This window comes from Cupressus sempervirens, chromosome 6, assembly GCF_028749045.1.
Source record: "Cupressus sempervirens isolate cs-2001-9-10 chromosome 6, ASM2874904v1, whole genome shotgun sequence".
Classification (NCBI taxonomy): Eukaryota; Viridiplantae; Streptophyta; class Pinopsida; order Cupressales; family Cupressaceae; genus Cupressus; species Cupressus sempervirens.
Window position 1 is genome coordinate 666101057 of NC_143123.1, and position 21363 is coordinate 666122419.

General features: G+C 36.8%; 1 pseudogene; it reads left to right on the top strand.

Moving 5' to 3' along the window:
* Positions 1-20456, top strand: part of LOC149553954 (beta-glucosidase 12-like) — a 39566-nt pseudogene extending 19110 nt beyond the window's left edge.
* The last annotated feature ends 907 nt before the right edge of the window (positions 20457-21363 follow it).

Here is a 21363-nt window from a genome sequence, read left to right on the forward strand (position 1 = left end):
TCCCATTTTGAGTTGTCATGGAACTTTCCACTATAGGAGAATTATCTTTGATCATTTCTAGTGATGGATCCTTTGAAGATACTTGTCCATTTGATGTAACCTTCGGATCATCCTGAGAGTTTTGCACCATTCCAATGAAACTTGAAGGATTCTCAACAAGCTTAGATGCATATGGTGATACATCATCTGCAACATTAGTGTTTTGCACAAAATTATATTGTTGGACATTGGATACCCCTCTTGGAGGATGCGATACATTTTGAGAAACAATCTTTGTGGGGGCGTCATTGAAACTTTCCAATAATGTATCTCTAATTTATGAAATCTTCATCAATTCATATGGTGGAAGACTCACTTTAATTTTCTTGAATTCCTCTAGTACATAAGAACTCAACCTTTTCAATTCCTCTCTAGAAGGACTTCCTTTCTATTTTTGTCCTAGATTTTCACATTGCCTTTGTTCTCCTTGTTGAGCAGAGGATTGAAGATTATTCTTTTCTTTATCACTTTGTGAAGAATTTGTCATGGGAGATTGGCCTCTATCTCCTTGAGAGCTTGTGAGTTGTTGATATTCAGGGGAGTCTCTGAGAGGCTCCAGATTATTGTTTACATTTGGATGCAGGGGAGTTGAAAAGTTATTTGGAGGAACTAATGATGTAGCTCACAGTTCCTATAATTCCTCAGATATGTCTTTATTGGAGTATTACCAGATGTTTGTTGATAAGCTTGCACTTCACTTGTCCCTTCCACCAAGGCACTATTATATAGAGGAGGGAATAAAAATCCATCCTTATGTAGTGATTCATTCGGGGATATTGGTGGAGGTTGATTTTCTGGTGGGACTTGATAACGTGGCATCTCTATAGGACCATTTGCTGAAGCTAGTGGGAATTTTTGATTAGCTTGTATTGGCATGTAATCTTGAGAATCAGGAGGAGGAAACTTAAAATCATCAAAAATCAATGCTTGGTCATATCTTGGTGAGTGTACCATCTCATATCCCGTAGGAGGAGGATTCTCAAATGTGGTAGTGTTCCTCACTTCTCCCTTGAAAATATCTGTTGCTCTTTGAAATTTGTGACACTGTAACTTAGAATGTTGACTAGTCTCATGTAATCTACACCATCCAGATAGTGCAGCTTTTGCTAAGAAAACTTTATCAGGTGGGTGATTCTTAGATGGAGGATTATCCAATGGTGATGGTACACCCCCATTATTTGGATTAATGTTCCATGATCTTCTTTGATGACCTTGGTTATTATTACGATATCCTTGACTACCTTCATTGAATCCTTGATTGTGCCCTTGATTACCATCATGATGTGGAGGGGGATTCCCTTGATAACCTTGGTTGCTGCCTTGATATGACTGATAATTCCTTTGTGCATTTTGCAACTGATTATTTTGATTTCTAAGGTAAGTGACCTTAGTGGACAAATTTTTCACTTGTTTAATCAAATCTCTCATCTCATCCTTTTCTTCTTGGGTCCTTGTAGAATTTGTTGTGTTTTGGAGATAAATTGGCTATGTGGGCATTGCCTATGACATAGGTGCTCTAGGGTGCAACACCAACTAGCTCGGAGGGGCAAGAATTGGATTGATAGTTGGAGCATAATTCAAAGCTCCTTGATTCAATGCATTTGCATTTCCAAAATAGCTAGGTGCTCCATTCATAGTTTCCGGTGATTGTAAACTAACTTTCTCTGCCTCAGCATATGCTTGGATCAAACTTGCAGGAGCCGAATGAGTTTTTTGAACAAAAATAGATGTGAAACAGTCTAGGGCTGCATAGTAGATAGGTCATGCTGCATCATCTCCTATGTGATATGGATCATGCAATCTTGAATAAGCCCTTTGAAATTGATTATTGAAAGCACCAATTGATTCACGTTCTTGTCTCCTTATCTCGATAAACTGTCTATACAATTCTGCAGGGGTGATAGGCAATCTGAACTTCCCGAGGAATGCATCCTTCAATTGTTGCCAAGTCTATATTGAATTTGAAGGTAGGTTGATATACCAGTAAAATGCTTCCTCACCCAATGAATAAGGGAATAGTCTACATGCAACATCTTCATCTTGCACGTTTCTATTCTGGAGGACATCCTCAAAAAATTTAATGTGCTCATTAGTAGTGCGATTCACATCATTCACAAAGAATTTAGAACAAAAGTGTTTAGGATTATTTGGCATATTATTGTATGCGGCAAACATTGCAAGGGGTGATGCATTTTGCGGATGCCATTGCTGGGCCATTGCTGGAACTTGTTGTTGGACAGTTGCAGGTGAAACAACTTGTATAGGTATTTTCACAAATAACTGTTGAATTTGTGTAGCTCCTAGTGGAACTCCTCCTTGGATTGATCCTTGTGCTTGATGTTGAGGTGGTGGAGTTTGGAATATCCTTGTGAGATCATATACACTTGGTGAATTCTGGCTCGTAGATAGTTCTTTATTTCCTTGCCTAGGCTTTGGATCAAAACTCAACTCTTGTAATTCGTGCACTCCCGGGGTGAATCTCAAGGATCTTTGATGTACCTCGGGTGAGGAGGAATTAATGTTGTCCAATATGTGAAACTGCTATGAAATCTTTTAGTCAGGCCCTCCTTCTAGCGCTAGTTTCTGTTGATGTGTGTTTTATGACTCACCAAATAGTAGAACAAAATACCAAAATATCTTATCCTCTCTTGAATAAAGTCTTGTGTATGCTAAGATTGCTAGAAGATCATACAACGACTTCAAGGTTCCTTTAATACCAAGTCTTGACTGTGGATAAGATCGGTGGTTGATGTGATTTTTTGATGATCACAAGGGGCCTTACGTGTTTATTCATATTCATTTCAAGCCATACTGGATGTGGGAGCTATCTTAAGGTTTTGCAATGAAGCACTTTTTTTTTTTTGGATTTTTACAGAATATGCAAAAATTAAATAGGATGGGGTTTAGGAATTTTATTCTAATCCTAAGGGTAGTGATAACAATAAATAGTATTCTAGTGGACAAATTTCTCAATTTACTGAATTTCACTTCGCCAAGTTATACTACAACTAAGCATGAACTAGTGCAATTTTCAAGGGTTATGCCAAAGATTTTCATATCACCGCATACACCATCATAAAGAACAATGTATACAAATGATAGAAGTTGAGCATATGTATGAAAGGGGTTCAAGCTAACTTTACACAATGAATTAGAATCGCTAAAATGTCAAAAGTATGAACCAAAGGAATTCATCAATACACCATCATATTCTCCCTTGTAATCACCACACATTGACTATGCTAAAGTTAATCTACTTGAAGAAATTTAGGAGAACAAGCAAGCACTAAGACACATCAAGTATTCACCAAAATTCAATGAAAACTTTATTATCTCAACAGCTCATAGCAACAATCTCATAAAAATCTCCCATTACAAATGAGAAATGAGGCCTTTATATAGGTCCTTGATTACAACGGGTGGCCCGGATGATCACAATAACCGATGGTCAAGATCATGCCACATCAGCCCCAATTAGGGTTAGGGCAATGGAAAGGAATCTACATTAATGCCATAAGGAATCTACTACTATAGTGGGTAATAAATGCCCACCATGCATGCTAATTTAAGAAGGAGTTGGGTGTAATAAATGATCCCTATGCACACCCACTCTGCATTTAATGCATCTATCCTTGATTTCTTTGCCTAAAAGATCAAAATCAATCTAATATTATTTCCAACTCCTCTGTACTGATGCTTGGTGTAGATTCTTGCTTGAATTCTAGAACTACAATTGCTCTTTTTGCTTTTCGCAAGCTTTCATCCCAATCTGGTAGTAAGTCCTTAGTAGTGTGCATTGTATTTGAGAAGATGGAGAAGTTCTCAAAATCATCTCTTCCATATACATATAGCTGAAATAATTCTTCTAACTTGACTTTTAGATTATCAGTTGTCATTTCCTCTTCCCCTAATCTTTGTGATAACAAGGATGCAACTGCATTTGATATTCCTTGCTTGATGTTATCAACAATCTTTTTCCATCGACTGGATTCCCTTGTAAAGCTCTTGAACATTTCCTTAGCCATGATCACTGCACTGTACCATCGAATAAAATCAAAAAAATACCCCTCGCTGATAACTCGACCATCAATCAATTCTTGCTTTGGGGTGTCCATCAGACTCTAAATGTCGGCAATCACCTCTTGTTGGTAAATATGCTCATGCACCCATGATTCCTCCATGCATTGAATCCTAGAGACTATAGCCAATGACCTATTGTGCACTTGCACTAATTCTTCTACATGTTTGAAGGCTACCTCCTGAAATCCTTCGATCCAAATCTTTGCACCTTGAGCAATCCGCTTGATTTTGTCAATATCACCTACCACTTCATTGGCAACACCTGTTGGAGGGACAAATGACCAACCTTCCTCTCTTACTGGATGAGGCAAGTTATTGATGTACTGACATAAGGCCCAAATTTCTCTTTTTTTCTTTTCATACCCTTCTTCTACTTTCTTCAGTCTATCCTTCAAAGCCTATGTGGAGTCATCAAATTCTTCCAATATTTGCTCTCAGGAGGCCCGACCAAGATTTACTTCTGTAACATGATATTCATCTTGAGCAATCTAATTTTTCCCTTTGTCAACTATGGGAGTCACAATCTGCAGGATTCTGGATCCCAATTCTCCTCTGATGAATTTAGTATATCTTTTTGCTTTCCCTTTTTCTTCTGATCGGTTTAATTGGTCCAAAATTTCCTATAATTCAATTGCTGGATCAACCTCCTTTTGTTGATGCAATTGAATTCGTTGCCTCAACCATTCCGGAATGGGTATACTTTGGTCCCCTTGAATTACCAATTTTTCTTTCCTTTGGACCACTCGAATTTCAATCTCTTCTTCACCTCCTGGACTATCCATTGTAACCGCAGGAACTATAGCTTCGACACTTGGAAGATGTATTGCTACCCCTGGAGTTTCTTCCTCTAGTGGACCATCTCCATCATTAATCATTTATCGCTCTAAGATCATATCAAGACTTTCTTCTATAGCAATATCTTGATCTCTCCCTCTTTCCTGCATGTATTTTTATAAGCATTTATACTAAACCTATCATGAATTTGCCTATCCAAATTCTCTTCTTACTCAAATCTCCTTATAATTGTCCCTACATCCTGCCTTTCAAAAGTTTCTATCTCTTGGACACTTGGAGTTCAACTTGGAGAAGAGGGAGCATCTCCATGTTTCTGCTTCTTATTTTGAGATTCCTGGATGACTTCCTCAATCCTAGGACACTTTTCTCGAGGTACCTCCTTCTGTTTCTTGGTTCCTACATCTTCGGATGGAGTTCCCCTTTCTTCAACAGTCCCTTCAGATATTTGTCTTGATCTTTCATCCTTGAGTGTTCTGTGGCCAAGCAACCTATATGTGAATCCATTAGCTGGTGCAACTGATTTTTCAATCTTACGCTCAATCCACCACTTTATAAAATCTAAGACTAGTTTTGAAAGGGTTTTGAGATCTGTAATTTCTTTCTTCTTCCAATCAAATGGTTGAGATATCATTTCTGGATTGAATCCTTTTCGCATCACATTTGGGTCCTCCTCCATTTGATCAGGAACCTTGAATATGTTACATGTTCTAATAATGTTCAATGGTAGTCTTGAATGCAATCTTTTTCTAATCTCATTCTCATCTACTGCATTTGCCCAAAAGTCTTCAAGGTGAACCTTGTGTTGGTACTTTGACCCTCTTGCTGATGAGATCTTGTTGAAAGGATCCAAATCATTCCTCTTTGGATAAAGCGGAAGGCGAAAGAAGTGGAGCTCATCTGATGATTTCTCTGCAGCTTTTAGACATGGGCATACATCAGTTTTCCCTTCTCCTATGGAAATTGGAAACTACAATCCCAACTTCTTCTTCCCTTTCTGAATCTTGTCATAGGCAGTAAGTTGTTGAGTAAGCTCTAACAAGACCATCTTATCCGTTGGATACCTAGGAAGTTTGTATGGCTCCGTGGAGAATCCTTGAACTCAGATGTATGAAAAGGTAGGAAACTGAATGAACCAGGCACCATATTCTTCAACCAACTTCATTGCACCCATTGACATTCTTATATGTGGCCTCTTTTGTAGTTTTCTTACTATGCACATGGAAAATATATCATTAACCCTCATGTAATCATCCTTTGAATACAAATGCAACTGCGAGTAAAATTCGTGGCCTTTGAGGTGTTGGCTTCCAGTTCCAATTGGTCCTTTGCATTGTAGTCCATCATAATTTGTCCTCTATGCTAGCATGTAGATGGCATAGGAGCTCATGCAAAATTTCCTTGTATGCTCTAGATTCATCAACTGCTCATTTAGGTTATCACTTATGAGCCTAGCCCAATCTATTCTGTCACCTTCCTCCATTACCTGCTCAACAAAATACCACATCCAAGATTCAAACCTATAAGAATAAGGCATGCCAAATATGTGACTCAAAATCATGACCATATCACTATATTCCCTCTACAAGTCGGGCCATACTATTTCTTTAGGAATCTTGGAATGATGTGGTCTATTCTTTTTCAACCATCTTTTGTTGATTATTTCTTCACAAAAATTGATTCCAAATGTATAGATTCTTAGTGCTTGCTCTTGTGTTTTTGTGACCATCCTTGGATTTGAAGAAATTCCAAATGCTTCAGAAATGGATGTCGGAGAAAAATCTGCCAGAATATTTCATTCAAAATCTCAGATGGTTTTTTCTTTAGGACTATAATGCTTTGTACATTCCATGATTAACTCTAGATGCTGAAAAGAAGGAAGGAAACCAGCTTCAGTGAAAATTCCACTTCTCACAATATTTGTAGCCAGGTGTGTTGGGTGATAGTAGTTATATCCAAGCATTCTCCAGTTAAAATCTTTCAAATCAAGGCAGCCAAGACTTGTATCTCCTATTTCTGTCCACTTTGACACGATTTTGGATTCAGGATAGAATCCTCTCCTTTCATTCTTTATCAATTGTCCTCATGTTTCTCTTGTTCCCCTGGGCTCTGCCATTTTCCTTTCCTGCAAAATAGAAAATGTACATACATAAGACTATGCAAGGAAAGCATTTAAAACAACAGATATGACTTGTCCATAAGACAAAGATTTTGGATTTTTGCCAAAATTTCCATACTCCTTTCAAGATTCACTTTTAACACTTCCACGAGAAATATGAAATTCCACAACTCACTGCAAAGAAAAAATCCTTTCTGATAGGATTCAAAATCTTCTAACATGAATTCCTTGAAAACTCCTCAACAATTTCAGAAAATTTCTCAAAAAATCTGCTTCCTTGAACTCCTCAAATCTTACTCCTATTCTCGATTTGCTCTTCAAATTTTTGTGTGAGCCTGAATGAATGAGAGGGTTTCTTATAGAAATCATCCTTCAAAAAAGATGCCTTTAAAGCTGTAGACTAAAATTAGGCAGCTGTTTTACTTAACCATTAAGGTTTCCATTTTTTGTGCCACTTGTCGCCTTTTTGCTGCTTGATTCAAAAATTTTCTATCTTTAATGCTCTTAACTTCATGATGAAGCTAAGTATTTCTATTTTGATTTTTTTTTATTAATTAAATATCAATTAAAAAAAATCAATATTTAATTAACTTCCATTTTTAAATGAAAAATCAAATTTATTTGCAACTTTTACTCCATTTTTATTTTTTGGGTTATTATTAAAAAAAAATCAAATTAAATATTAGGAAAACTAATATTTAATTTTTTAATGTAAATCCAAAAAAAATCTTTTGAAGGAAAATCATTTTTTCGCTTTTCCTCTCTGAATCCAACTTTCACTTCATAATAAAATTCATCCTTCCTCTAAATTTTCTGATTTTTTCGCAAAATTTTCAATTTTTTGCTTTTCACAAATTTTTAACCAATTTACAAGAGCGAGCTTTTTCAAAATTGAGGATTTTTCTTTTGCATAATATTTCCTTCACTCCTATTGACTTGTGCTTGTTGTTTTATGAAAGTGAGATTTTCAAGGAATGAAGGATAGAATCCTTCATCAAAACATTCCTCCATTTCCTGAAAACTGCGCTCTAGAATTTCAGGGAGCAGGCTTTTTAAGGAATGAAGGATAAAATCCTTCATTTCTTTCCTTCATTTCCTTCCTTCATTTCTTGAAAATTGCGCTCCAAAATTTTAGGGATCGAGCTTTTTAAGGAATGAAGGATAAAATCCTTCATTTCTTTCCTTCATTTCCTTCCTTCATTTCCTGAAAATTGCGCTCCAAAATTTTAGTGAGTGAGTTTTTTAAGGAATGAGGGATAAAATCCTTCATTTCCTAAAAACTGTGCTGCAAAATTTTAGGAAGCGAGCTTTTTAAGGAATGAAGGATAAAATCCTTCATTTCTTTCCTTCATTTCCTTAAAACTGCGCTCCACATTTTCAGGAACAGCTGGCATATTTCCTAGATGGGATTAAATCCTTGTCTCCTTCAGTCTTGCACTCTGCAAAAGCTGGCAAAAGTTTTTATAAAAAACAAAAAGGGGGCCCCTGGCTGGGGCGATGGTGACTGCCGATCACAACAGGTTTTACTTTTATTTGATCAATCACATAGATATTGAAAATGGGTTTTACTTTTATCTTACACAATAGAATTCACAAATAAATTGCATATTTCAAAATAGATTGTAAAAAACTTAATAAGATCAAATAGATTTTACTTAGTATTTGATCAATCACATAGATATTGAAAATGGGTTATCTATACTATTGCAAAAAATACAAAAGGGAAAGATTGGCATCACACTTGTAACACACTAGTTTTTGCCTCACAGTGATTCATAGGAAGATGCAAAAGCCAGTAAATGGACATTTGATTTCTTCTTTGGATGGTCAGTACAGATCCTTATCTACTCTCTCTCATAAAAAATTAGTGTCCAATTATTTTTATACAATCTTTTACAATTTATATAATTTATTGTAGGTTGTTTCTTATAAATAATCTTTTATATTTTATATGATTTATTATATATTGTTTTTGTATTAATAATTTGGATCATATTCTATAATTCATCATTATCTATTTTGAACTTTCTAACATGGATAAATAGGAGATATCTTCTTAGATATGTCAAATTATGATATTACTGGCAGAATTCAACCATATAATTTTTAGTAAAACTTTTTTTTTCAAAACTAAAAGAGGGGTAAAATTTTTATTGAATATCAAAGAGAGCTGAACAACACAAGAAACAAAGAGAACTACATAGCTTTAGCCTGGTTCACAAGTTGAACCAACATCTGAGATAAATCAAAGGGAAGCATCCTAAGATCAAGAATGTTCCAAGCCGGCCCCTACTCAGAGGCCCATTTAGCCAGACAATCAGCCACACAGTTCCACTCACGAGGGATATGCATAAAGGACATAGAATCTAGAGAATTGCATAACTGAATGATTTGCTGAATAACCAGAGCCAAATGCCAATCCACATGCACAAGATTCCTATTATGCAATAAGTTCACAACCACCTGCGATTCAATCTCATAGATGATTCTTTTTCAGCCACATAGACAACACTATTCCACTGCAACCAAGATAGCCAAGGCTTCCATGAGGTTATTAGTATGGTAACCCTTGTATATAAAAAGCAAAAATTGGATAGCACTAGAACTATCATGCCAAACTCCTCCAACACCAACCGAACTAGGATTTTCTCGATAAGAACCATCAATTTTGATTTTAAGAGTGCCTGCCTTAGGAGGAGACCAACGTCCTTGATGATTAACATGCTGCGAGTGTTGCTTAGCTCTATTCATAGAGCGGGTGTGGGGGATCAAGGGAGTGCAACCTTGAAGAGGAAAGGAGAGGCGAGAGTAAATAGCAGCATCAATAGGATCCAAAACCCCACCGATGTCACATTTAGCAAGGAGTGTTTCTTGAAGAGAATTAACAATTCACCCCCACAGGTTCTTGAACTCAAATTGAAAATCATGAAAGATCCTCCTATTCCTCTCAAGACAAACATGCCATAAAATAAGGGAAGGGCTGATAGTCCAAGCAACTTGAAGAAAATAACTCTTGGAAGGGGAATGGCCCAAACTATCCCAGAATTTAGACAAAGAGGACACATGCCAGCACATACATCCCCACACACTCCACCATAGGTGCCAAATCTGTTTGGTAAAGGGGAATTGGAAAAAAAGGTGAGATATAGTCTCTTCACTATTGCGGCAGAGAACACAGATGGAAGACCCCTGGAAGCCTCACTTGCAGAGATTATCCCAAGTGAGACAATGATTGTAAACCAAAATCCAGAGGAAAAAGTTACAGTTAGGCCATGAAAAACTATTCCAAACTTTCTTCCACCAAGATAACTCCACCTCACCAAAAAGTTTCTTTGTCAGCACAAGGTATCCAGAAGAAATAGAATACTTGCCAGAAGAAGCACCTCCCCAAGCCAAAACATTAGGTTCTTGCAACGAGCTACAATCCCTAGAAGCCAATATCTGAGATAGTTCCAGCCGATCTCCCAATAAGCCACCCAGAGGCCAATCAGAAGAATTCTTCCATCTATAACCCATAGCAAGGCCCAGGTTAAAATCCTCCTTATAATGAGCCACCTTATTCCATCCAGTAGAAAGGAAAGAATCAAAAAGAGCCTCCAAGTGAGGATGAGAGGAAAGGAGAGGAGGATGCCTATTCCAAGAATCACTCCAAAATAGAGCCTCAATGCCTCTATTGCAGATCCAAAATAAAATTCTCTTCACCAGGTGAGCACCAATCTTGAGGGTATTCCACACCATAAAGCCTCTTCCCTCAAGAGAAAAACTGGAAACTTGTGAGGGTTCAACACCAGGTAAATACTTGTGTGATAGGATACGGGCCCAAAGCTAAGACTGACTAGTACACGAACACCAATAGAGCTTGGTAGAAAGAGCTTGACTGCACAAGATAGTAGACTAAAGGCCAAGGCCTCCTTCCTTTTTTGGCCTACATAGAGTATCCCAATTGATGAGGCTCCATTTGGTATGTTACAAATTGCCATTCCAAAGAAATTGGGGAGAGAGGGCATCAAATTCTTTAAGAAAATACACCGAGGCAGCTTGAACCATGCTTCTATTTATGGGAAGAGCTTGAATTATAGATTGACAGAGTGTCACCCTACCAATAGTAGAGAGCCACCTATGAGTCCAATTATTGACCCTTGGTCAAATTTTGTCAAGCAGGCTTTGCCAGAAAAGCCTAGGCTATCTACCCATCACAATAGGGACCCCCAAGTATGTCAGAGGGAGAGACGCAATTTGAAATCTCAAGATATTAGCAATCCTCCGCTAGATCAGCTCAGGACTGTTGAAGAAAAAAATAGAGGACTTGTGGTCATTAATTTTTTGCCCAGAGACAGCCAAATAAGTATCCAAAGTGAGCCTAAAGGCTTTAGCTTCCCAAATCTGAGCTCTCCAACAAGGGTAGTATCATCAACAAACTGAAGGTGAGAAAGAGCAGGCACACAATATTCCCCATTTCCATCCTTGAATCAAATTTTGGGAAACATGAAACTTGAGAAGTCTACCAAGTCCCTCAGCCATAATGATAAAAAAATAAGGGTAGATGGGATCTCCTTGACGAAGACCTCTAGAAGTCCCAAAAAGCTCTGTTTGTTCACCATTAAGAAGGATTGAGAAGGAAGGAGTATTAACATAGCTAAGAACCCATCTAACCCAATCCTAACTGAAGCCAAAAGCAAGAAGAACTTTCTGGAAGAAATCCTAATTGACTTTGTCATAAGCCTTAGCCATATCAAGCTTAATAAACATAGCACATTCCCTGGAAGTACACATAGAGTGAATAGCTTCAGAAGCAGTAACCACCCCATCCAAAATTTGTTTTCCTACCACAAAACCTCCTTGTTCCTCAGAGATAACCATATGAAGACAAAATTTAAGCCTCTCTGCTAGGAGATTAGTGATGATTTTATAGACCACATTACAAAGAGAAATGGGCCTAAAAAAAGTCCAGCTGATTAGCCTCTTCCTTCTTCGAAATAAGGACTAAGAAAGTAGCATTCAAGGCCCGAAGCATTTCTTTGTTAGAAAAGGACTCTTGAACCAAACCCAAAAGGTCATGATTGATAAAATCCCAAAATTCTTGAAAGAATTCAATAGGGAAACCATATGGCCTTGGAGCTTTGCCCTTCCACAAGCTAAAGACCACCCCCTCCAATTCAGACATACTAAGTGGCCTCATAAGAGAATTATTCATCTCCCTAGTCATAATAGAGGGAATACAAGACAAGATAGTATTCTCCTCAATCTCTATTGGAGGTAAATCATTTGAAAAAAGAGCAGAGTAAAATTGAATAGCTTCCCTAGAAATAGCTTGAGAGGAAGTCAGATGCATCCCATCAGAAGTGACAAGAGAAGAAATGTAACTCTTGTTACGTCGAGCCTGGACAAATTTATGGAAAAATGCAGTGTTCTTGTCCCCTTCTTGAAGCCAGTCAACTCGAGCCTTCTGTTTCCAATAAATTTCTTCTCTAAGATCCCACTCAGCTAAATCAGCAGAAGCTCAAGACTCAGCAATGCCAAGAGCTTCTGAAAAACCCAGATCTTGAATCTGCCTAGTAATAACATCAAGATGATCTTGAGCCCTCTTCTTCATAATATGGAGATTACCAAAACAATTCCCCAATGCTTCAACTTCCTTTTAACAAATTGAAGTTTTTTAGAGAAGGAGAACATAGTAGTGCCATAGGTAGGGCCTCCCTATCTCCACTAGTGAACCATTAAGTCATGAAGAGAAGAGTCTCAAAGCCACATCAGCTGGAACTTAAAGGGAGGGTTCTTGGGGACATCAACATAACTAGCTATGACCTTAATAGGCCAGTGGTCAGAACCTCTCCAATCAAGAATTTTAGAAGAGAGCAAAAGAGAACTAGAATTCCAAAACTAGGAAACAAGGAACCTATCCAAGCGTTATGAGATAGCATCATTTCCAACCCTTTGATTGTTCCAAGTAAAGAGCCCATTGAGAGGTTTGACATTAGAGAGATGTAAAAGATTAATATTTTGTCGAAGAAGCTTAGAAGAATGACCCAAACGAGCTAGCCCACCCCTCTTCTCCTCTAAACTGAGAACAAAGTTGAAGTCTCCAGCCACAATCCAAGGCAATAAAGGATGATAGCTTCTGATATGCTTAATATGATCCCAGAGCTTAGACTTGCTAGGGAGATCAATATGAGAATATACATTACTAACAAGAATCATCTCTCCAATCTTTAGAGAGGAAGAAACCATTGAAAGAGCCGAGAGGCAAGAGATGCAGTAAAGTGGCATAACTTTCCTAGGATCCCAACTGATGGCAAGACCACCAAAGCTCCCCAAAGTGCCAATACACTGACATTGGCCTAGAAACCAAATGTTAGGAGCACATCTAAACATGGATTCCACTGAAAGCTTGGTCTCCTGGATACAAAGGATATTTGGAGAATGCTCGACCACAAGATCGTGAATAGCTTTTTTTCTGGGGATGCTATTCAACCCCCTCACATTCCATGAGAGAATAATCATTGAGTAGAGTGGGGAAAATGCTCATCCAAGGTCTTGACAACCCCAGACTCTACCAATAAATCTCCTGTAAGTTTAATTTTTTCCTGATCCTGCTTTTGCCCAACTCTTGAGGGAGTAGTAAAAGACACTTTCTTAAATGGTCTTTGCATCAGGCCCAAAGCAAGAGAAGTTCCCTTTCCTTTACCAGAGGCAAACACATCTTTAACCAAATTTGCCCGAAGAACATCCTTTTCTTGTGGAGTAGGAGAAACCACAAGGGCACTAGACTTAGGGCCAATAGAAGTCTCCGAGATATGCTAAACTACAACATCCCGATTGCTACTAAGAGTAGAATTCCTCCCCTTTGAACTAGTAGCTGCACCTTGAGCCTCTGCAAGAATACCTTCTTCTATAACCATATTTTCAAGAACCTCAAAACAATTAAACCCTGAGTTAACTTGCCGATCTGGATGAGATCATTTTTGACCCCACCCCTTAGCATGGTTTCGAGCTGGGATAAAACCATCCTTATTAGGACTAGTAGAACTGGATGACCCTAGCCCTTGACTTGAAGTGTTCATATGAGCTTTTCCTTTACCTGCATTATCAGACTGAGCATTTCCTTTTCCACTAACATTTTGACCATTCCCCTTACCATCATTTGCCATCCTTGGGCTAAAAAACCCAACAGGGGTACCATTTCCTTTGGAGGCTTGAGGGCATTGATGTTGTAAATGACCATACACATGACAAAGGCATCAATAGAAGGGAATAGATTCATAGTCTAGCTGTTGGATTCAAGAAGAAGAGCCAAGACAAATTTCTAGAGAATCTGGCAAAGGATTATTTAAATCAATTTCAACACAAATAAGGGTGCATAGGAAATAACCTTTTTGTCTAGAGATTGGTGGGCTATAGCAATCAGCTTTTTGAGCACATCAGCAATTTGTCGCAAGATATCCTCACGCCAGAACTCCAAAGGAAGTTGCGGTAGGTGGACCCAAACAGGAACTCTCAAAGGAAGATCCTCCATGGAATCAAAACCTGGATGCCAGCGTTTGACAAAAAGATCTACTCTGTCATAAAAATATGGGCCTCCCTCAAAGACCCGATTTCAATCTAACATGTAAGAGAAATTCACCAAAAAGTAGCTATTCCTAGCCAACATAATGTCCATATCACCTTCCACCTTCCATGAATGGCGAATTCAAGCTTCCAAAGCTGTCAGGGAAATCTAAATACCAAGAAACTTGCATATCAATGCATGTGTGGCCAAATAGTCCACATCCTCCATTACTGCTTCTGGAGGAATAACTAGCATAGGTCGATCCTGGCTACGCAAAAAAAAACCATTAACTTTATTTAACTTCTGGCACTCACTAACATAAAATGGCTCGTTCTCCTATGACCTCACCCTGAGAGAAGATCCATCTCAACCAGAGGCTCCAACAAGAATGAGACTTGTGGAAACCCCACTCGCAGCCATAATAGCCAGGCAAACAAACTTTGAAAAAGATCTTAAAATTTGTTTTCCACATTAAACTCAAACCCTGCACAACAATAATCGGCCAATATTGAATCTACAAAAGGTTTCACTAGATAGAAGAGAAATGGGGCACTCTCTCTATGCATACATAGCCCAACTACAGCAAAACAAGCTTCTAAAACCCTCACACTCAGCCGCTTCCCAACTTCAACATCATAACTTGAGAGTGTAGTAGTAAAACTTATTGACTAATGATAAAGTTATTAGTTTTCTACAATTTATATGATTTATTATAAATCATTTTTTATATTAATGATTGAAACCATATTCTATAATCTATCATTATTCTATCTAACATTTCAATGATTAAATTATCATTTGTGTACTATTAATACGATTTGTTATAGATTCTTTTAAATTTTTAATAGTTAATAGTTCCTCCCATACTCTATAATCCATCCTTATCTACTTTTAAATTCTCTATCATGTGAATGGTAAAATACAAAATCCCATCTAAAAGCTAAAAACATAATACAATCTAATTCAAACACAATAATTTGTTATAAAATTTACCTTTTTTCCTACTAAAATTTTAATACCAATAGTGATGTTATGGGTTTAAACAGGTATATAAATCCCTTGACAAGAGGAGAATATCCAGCTACAATGTGAGCAATGTTGGGTGCTCGTCTACCCAAATTTACAAAAGCGTAGTCTAATATGTTGAAAGGGTCCTTTTGTAACAAGCCCAAAGAATGTGAAACTAAAAATATAAATTGTTGAAACTATTGATTTTGATTTTCTAGATACATTTGGAAACATATAGAATTGAAACTAACAATGATATTGAAATGATACTGAATATTGGAATGATATGAATAATATTGCATAATACTGAATCATTACATTAATGTCTGGGCATGTTTATATAGTTTTATTTACGGGAATAACTTCCTGGCAACTATATATTGAATTAATTTCATTTATCTAACCTAAACACAAAAACTAACCTAATTAATGTAATAAACCTAACATTCCCCCCTTATTACATTAATTCAACAATCATTCTCGCTTATTTAGAAACTAACCTAATTAATGTAATAAGTCCAACATTCCTAACCTAATTAATGTAATAAGTTCAACATTTCCCCCCTTATTACATTAATCCAATAAAATTGAAAAGCCTTCACCAAGATGATAAACTTTGATGAAGCTCCTTCACCAAACTTTGAAAGTAGTCTGCAACTTCAGATTGCAAATCTTATGTTGGAAATATTCAAGATATGACAAGTTACTGAGAGGGGAGGGGTGAATCAGTAACTTTTAAAATTTCAAACAATAAAACTGCATACTGATATATTCACCATTCATCCAAGTAACCTACTGTAAGCATGAAACAAAATCATTTGTAACACTTGAACACACAGATTTGGTGACCCAGAAACCTTCCAAATAGAAAGTAAAACTGGGGTGGGGATGAAACCCACAAAGCTTCGTTACTGCAGTATGAAGTTGGCCGGTTAAGGCTTACAATGACCACTTCTGGTGATCTGCCCTGTTAGGAGCACAAAGGATTGCTAGATCCACCTTGTTAGAGGATTTACAAACATACAATAAAGTATGCACTCTGTTAAGAGATTTACAAAAGACTGTTAAGTCTACCTTGTTAAAGGATTTACAAAAACTGATTCACCTGTTAGAATGAAATAGTGGATCTGATTACAACTGATTGCTGATAAGATCCGCTGTGCTCTGATTCACCTTGATGTGATAGATAAAACTTTTCTTCTCCAAAACTTGACCTTGCTGAATACCTTCACAACTCAGCACACATACTTTCGCACGCATGTATTTCTTTCACACTTTCACATTTTCATTCATTACCATTACTATTTTTCATTTGAATGATACAATACATTGCATATATATACCATCCAAATAAACAATACATGCAAGGTCAGCCAAAACAACAAGTGCAAATCTCTATACAAAGTCGGCCCAAGGTAAAAAACTCGGGTTCACTGAACTGACTCGGTGTCCTTCTGATACTCAGCATCCACTGCGTTACTTGGCATCGTCATGCACTCGATAGAAGTGAAGGCACGGTCCATACTAAACACTTCGAGTAGTTCTGAACTCGGTAACCACTGGAGACTCCGTAGAAGAGATGTCACTCGGTGAACACTTCTATCTGAACTGTAGCTCGGTGATCAAAGGAAACACTCGATAGAACCTTGTGACTCGGTGATAGTTAGTTTCCTTGATAACCATCTGAGCTCGGTAAAATTAATTTCCTTGATAACCTCAGGAGCTCGGTTATCACGAAGTTCTCGGTCAATACTAAGTACATCTTCACTCGGTCAAAATTGATTCCTTTCTTTACCTTGAACACTCGGTAAATACTGGCTGCTTTGTTCACCTCGATCACTCGGTAAACACTGACTTCTTTGTTCACCTCGATCACTCGGTAAACACTGAGAACTAGGTAAAGCTTGGCTTACAAAGGAATGTCCGGTGAGAGCTCGGTAAGCATTTAGAATCCAATAAGTGTTGTAACTAATGACAAAAATGTATCATAATGCCAACATCTTAATCTTGAAGTTGAGCTCTTTCACCAATCTTTGTAAATAGTCTGCAACTTCAGATTGCAATTCCTAATCTAAAGTTGCCCTCATATCCCAGCTTCAGATTGTAAATCCTAAAGTTGGCCTCATAAAAACATTATTTCTACCTCTTTTACACAACAAGACATAGTTCCTCCACAATTTCACATCTCCATGGAGTGTGTAGGATGCCTCCTTTGGTGCTGCACATGAGACACCTTTCCTCCGAAAGTCCACATCTCCTTCGAGTGTGTCTAAACCTCCTTAAGTGCCATAGAAACAATCACCACTAATATGTTTGGACATCTTTCCTTTGAAAGTTGACATCTCCTCCGAGTGTCTCAAACAACATTGTTGAAATCCTACCCCCCCTCACTCAATAGAAGGACAATCATGTAGCCAAGCCCCCTCTTTTCTTCAGGGATACAAATCTATCAATTTGCCTCTTATCTTTAGGGAGGAATTGGCCAAGCCCCAACTTTATAGGAACACAAATAGGTGCTTCTCATGTAGTAATCATCTCTAAGTGAGAAGCTAGCTTGAGATGATAAAAATCCTCCAACCTCCATTTCCTCCAGCCTCCTATTTTATTCACAAAAAATAGGGTCTGGTCATCCAAAATCTATTAAAAGCACTCTTCTCCCCATTGATTAACCCACTCTGATACCACTGTAATAGGCCCAAAGAATGTGAAATTGAAAATATAAAATGAAAGAGCAAAAATATAAAATGCTGAAACTATTGATTCAGATTTTCTAGATACATTTGGAAACATATAGAATTGAAACTAACAATGATATTGAAATGATACTAAATATTGGATTGATATGAATAATATTGCATAATACCGAATCATTACATTGATGTTTGGGCATGTTTATATAGTTTTACTTTCCCTTACAACAACTGCTTATGGGAATAACTTCCTAGCAACTATATATTGAACTAATTTTATTTATCTAACCTAAACACAAAAACTAACCTAATTAATGTAATAAACCTAACACCTTTGATTTCTTGGGCATCAATTATTACACTGGAATGTATGTCATTCATGACAGTTCTGTCCAAAACCCTATGAACAACAATTTCACACAGGATACCCATGCCATACTAGTCTGTATGTCTGATATATTATTAATTTTACAACATTCTACCAGAAGATGCCATGTTTGATTAGTTAGAGCAAGCTTGGGTCTCAATTAAAAGGTGGGGACTTAATAATTTATCAAGTTCATTGTATTGATCAACACTTTTTTTGAATGTTTATGCAGATGAACGCAATGGTGCCCTGATTGGACCTCAGGTAAAATGAAGATCTCTATAAAAATGGAGATTTTAAGGTTTTAAAAGCAAGCTGTTGGGCTTAAGCATTATACATTAAGACTTGAATTTTAGGATGTTAAATAGGGAAGAGATTCATTAGTCATTTCTACACTTAGATACCCTAAGCTGTAAGTTGAATTATGCCAATTTTTTGGTGTGTAGTGTCATTTTAAAACACTCATCAGATATCATTATATTCACCCCCCACTAGTCTCTTATCTGTTATTAAGTGTCTAAAAAAGACTTGTGGTAAAATGTCCTAGTAGATATTATGTAGTGTCCAATAGTGGAACCCGTCAATCACCAACTAAGCTAGAAAATGATCAATGATTCATAAATGTCTGATGGACTATTCCCTTGGGATTTGTGACAAGGGCTTAACCTACAAGTTGAGTGGTTGTATCGGGTAGTCTTTTACCACAAGTTGAGTGGTTGTATCAGGCATTGAAAGATTAGTCTTTTGGTGCAACGACAACCCCATTCTAACACTATTGAAAGGTATCTATGGCATCCACATGGCATCCACTTGTGATAGTCATTAGATCCCTAACGGCTACTAGGTCTCTTCCCTAGTCAAAATTGATTTATTGCTTTTAAATTTATGTTTTTCTTAATGTATAATATTTAAAAATCACCAATACTAATAAAATTATATAAAATATAAATAATTTTATGTATAATGTATCAGGGAGGAGCAGATTGGATACATGTTTATCCACGTGGGATTAGAGAGTTGCTCAACTACATCAAAAGAGAGTATAACAATCCTACTGTTTTCATCATGGAGAATGGTATACAATATGAAACATTTTGTGCCTAATCATCTTAATACTTGGTTTTATAAAAAGTTAAAAATCTTGGATTCTTTTTAGCAGATAATGTGATTACTTGTGTCTTTTAGTAGATAACAATGTTAAATTTGTTTGTATTGTGTAGGGATTGATGATTCACACAACTCAAGCGTGACTATGCAGGAGAGATTGAATGATATGTGGAAAATTAACTACCATTCCAAGCATTTGTTAAACCTTGCATTGGCTATAAAGTACAGCCTCTGCCCTCTCTACATCTATTTAATGCCATACTTTCTTTACCTCCCTCATAATTTGATTCATAATTTTATTGTAATTTTGCAGGGATGGATAAGTAAGTAAAAAGTAAGTGGGTTTTATAGTCCATGACACTATGCCATAGTTTTTGGGTTTACATATGGTGACAGTGATATGGGACTACCGCGTACTCCTTTTTGAGAGGCGCTTGGCACTACAAATGAGGCATACATACCCTACCCCCTAGTGGGATTTGAACTTGTGACCTCTCTTTCAAGAGTACCTAGGCCAAATCGTGATGTAACGTGAAGGGTTATTTTGGATGGACGTTCATGGATACATTTGAGTGGAATGGAGGATACGAAAGCAAAATGGACTTTTATTATGTTGACTGGGCTAACAACTTGACTAGACATGCAAGAGAATCTACTCACTGGTTCAAGGACTTCTTGCATAACTATAGGATTGACAATCTACTTTAGATTGACTGACACCTATCTATCTATTCATCTATCTATTTGCACTATCATATCATCTTATTATAGTATTACTGGTATTCTGCCACATTGTAAAATTCTTTGGGACTCAACAATTAATTTAATAAATAAAATTAAAATAATTATTTAGAATTTTGTAACAATCATAATCTAGTATTCTAGTTCTTATTATTAAATTCATTTGTGATTTTGTAGAAATATTATAATTTTCTTAGTCTCCACTCAATGTGTATCATAGAGTCAAACAATACCTTTAAAAATTTTGATTCATTTTTGCTTTGTTGTTTGATGATATCATTTTCCACTTTTTCAATCTTTTTTTTCATGTATCTTAAAGATCTTTCAAGACTCTAATTCTCCTCATGTATTTTGAAATTATTCTTTCAAGACTCTAATTCGAAAATATCTTTGATGACCTACTTAACACTAATCAACCTTTGCCTCTTATTTCTAAAAGATCTCCAATTGGGTTCCAAGGAAACTTCAAAATGTTTGTGATTTTTATTTTCTTCACCCAGTTGTGAATGGATATACTTATAGTGATCTGTAATTTTGATCGTTATGAGCTCCCCTAAAAAAATATGATTCAAAACTTCTCCATAAGATTTTGATTCTTCTTTTAGAATATCTTTGATCTCTATAGAAACCAAGCATCAAGAAAGTCAGGGTTTTGTCCAACTCCATATTCTTCCAAGAGCTTTTGTTCCTTAATAATTGAATTATTTTGCAAAGCTAGAACATTAATATATGATGTTAATCACTAGTAAGGAATGATATCTCGATGCTACTGGTGAACTAATAGTTTCCTATAAAAAAACAAGGATTCTTCCTTGAAAAAAACTACAACTAAAGTCTTTAGATAGATTAAGTCCCTTGATGTTTTCTAGTCAAC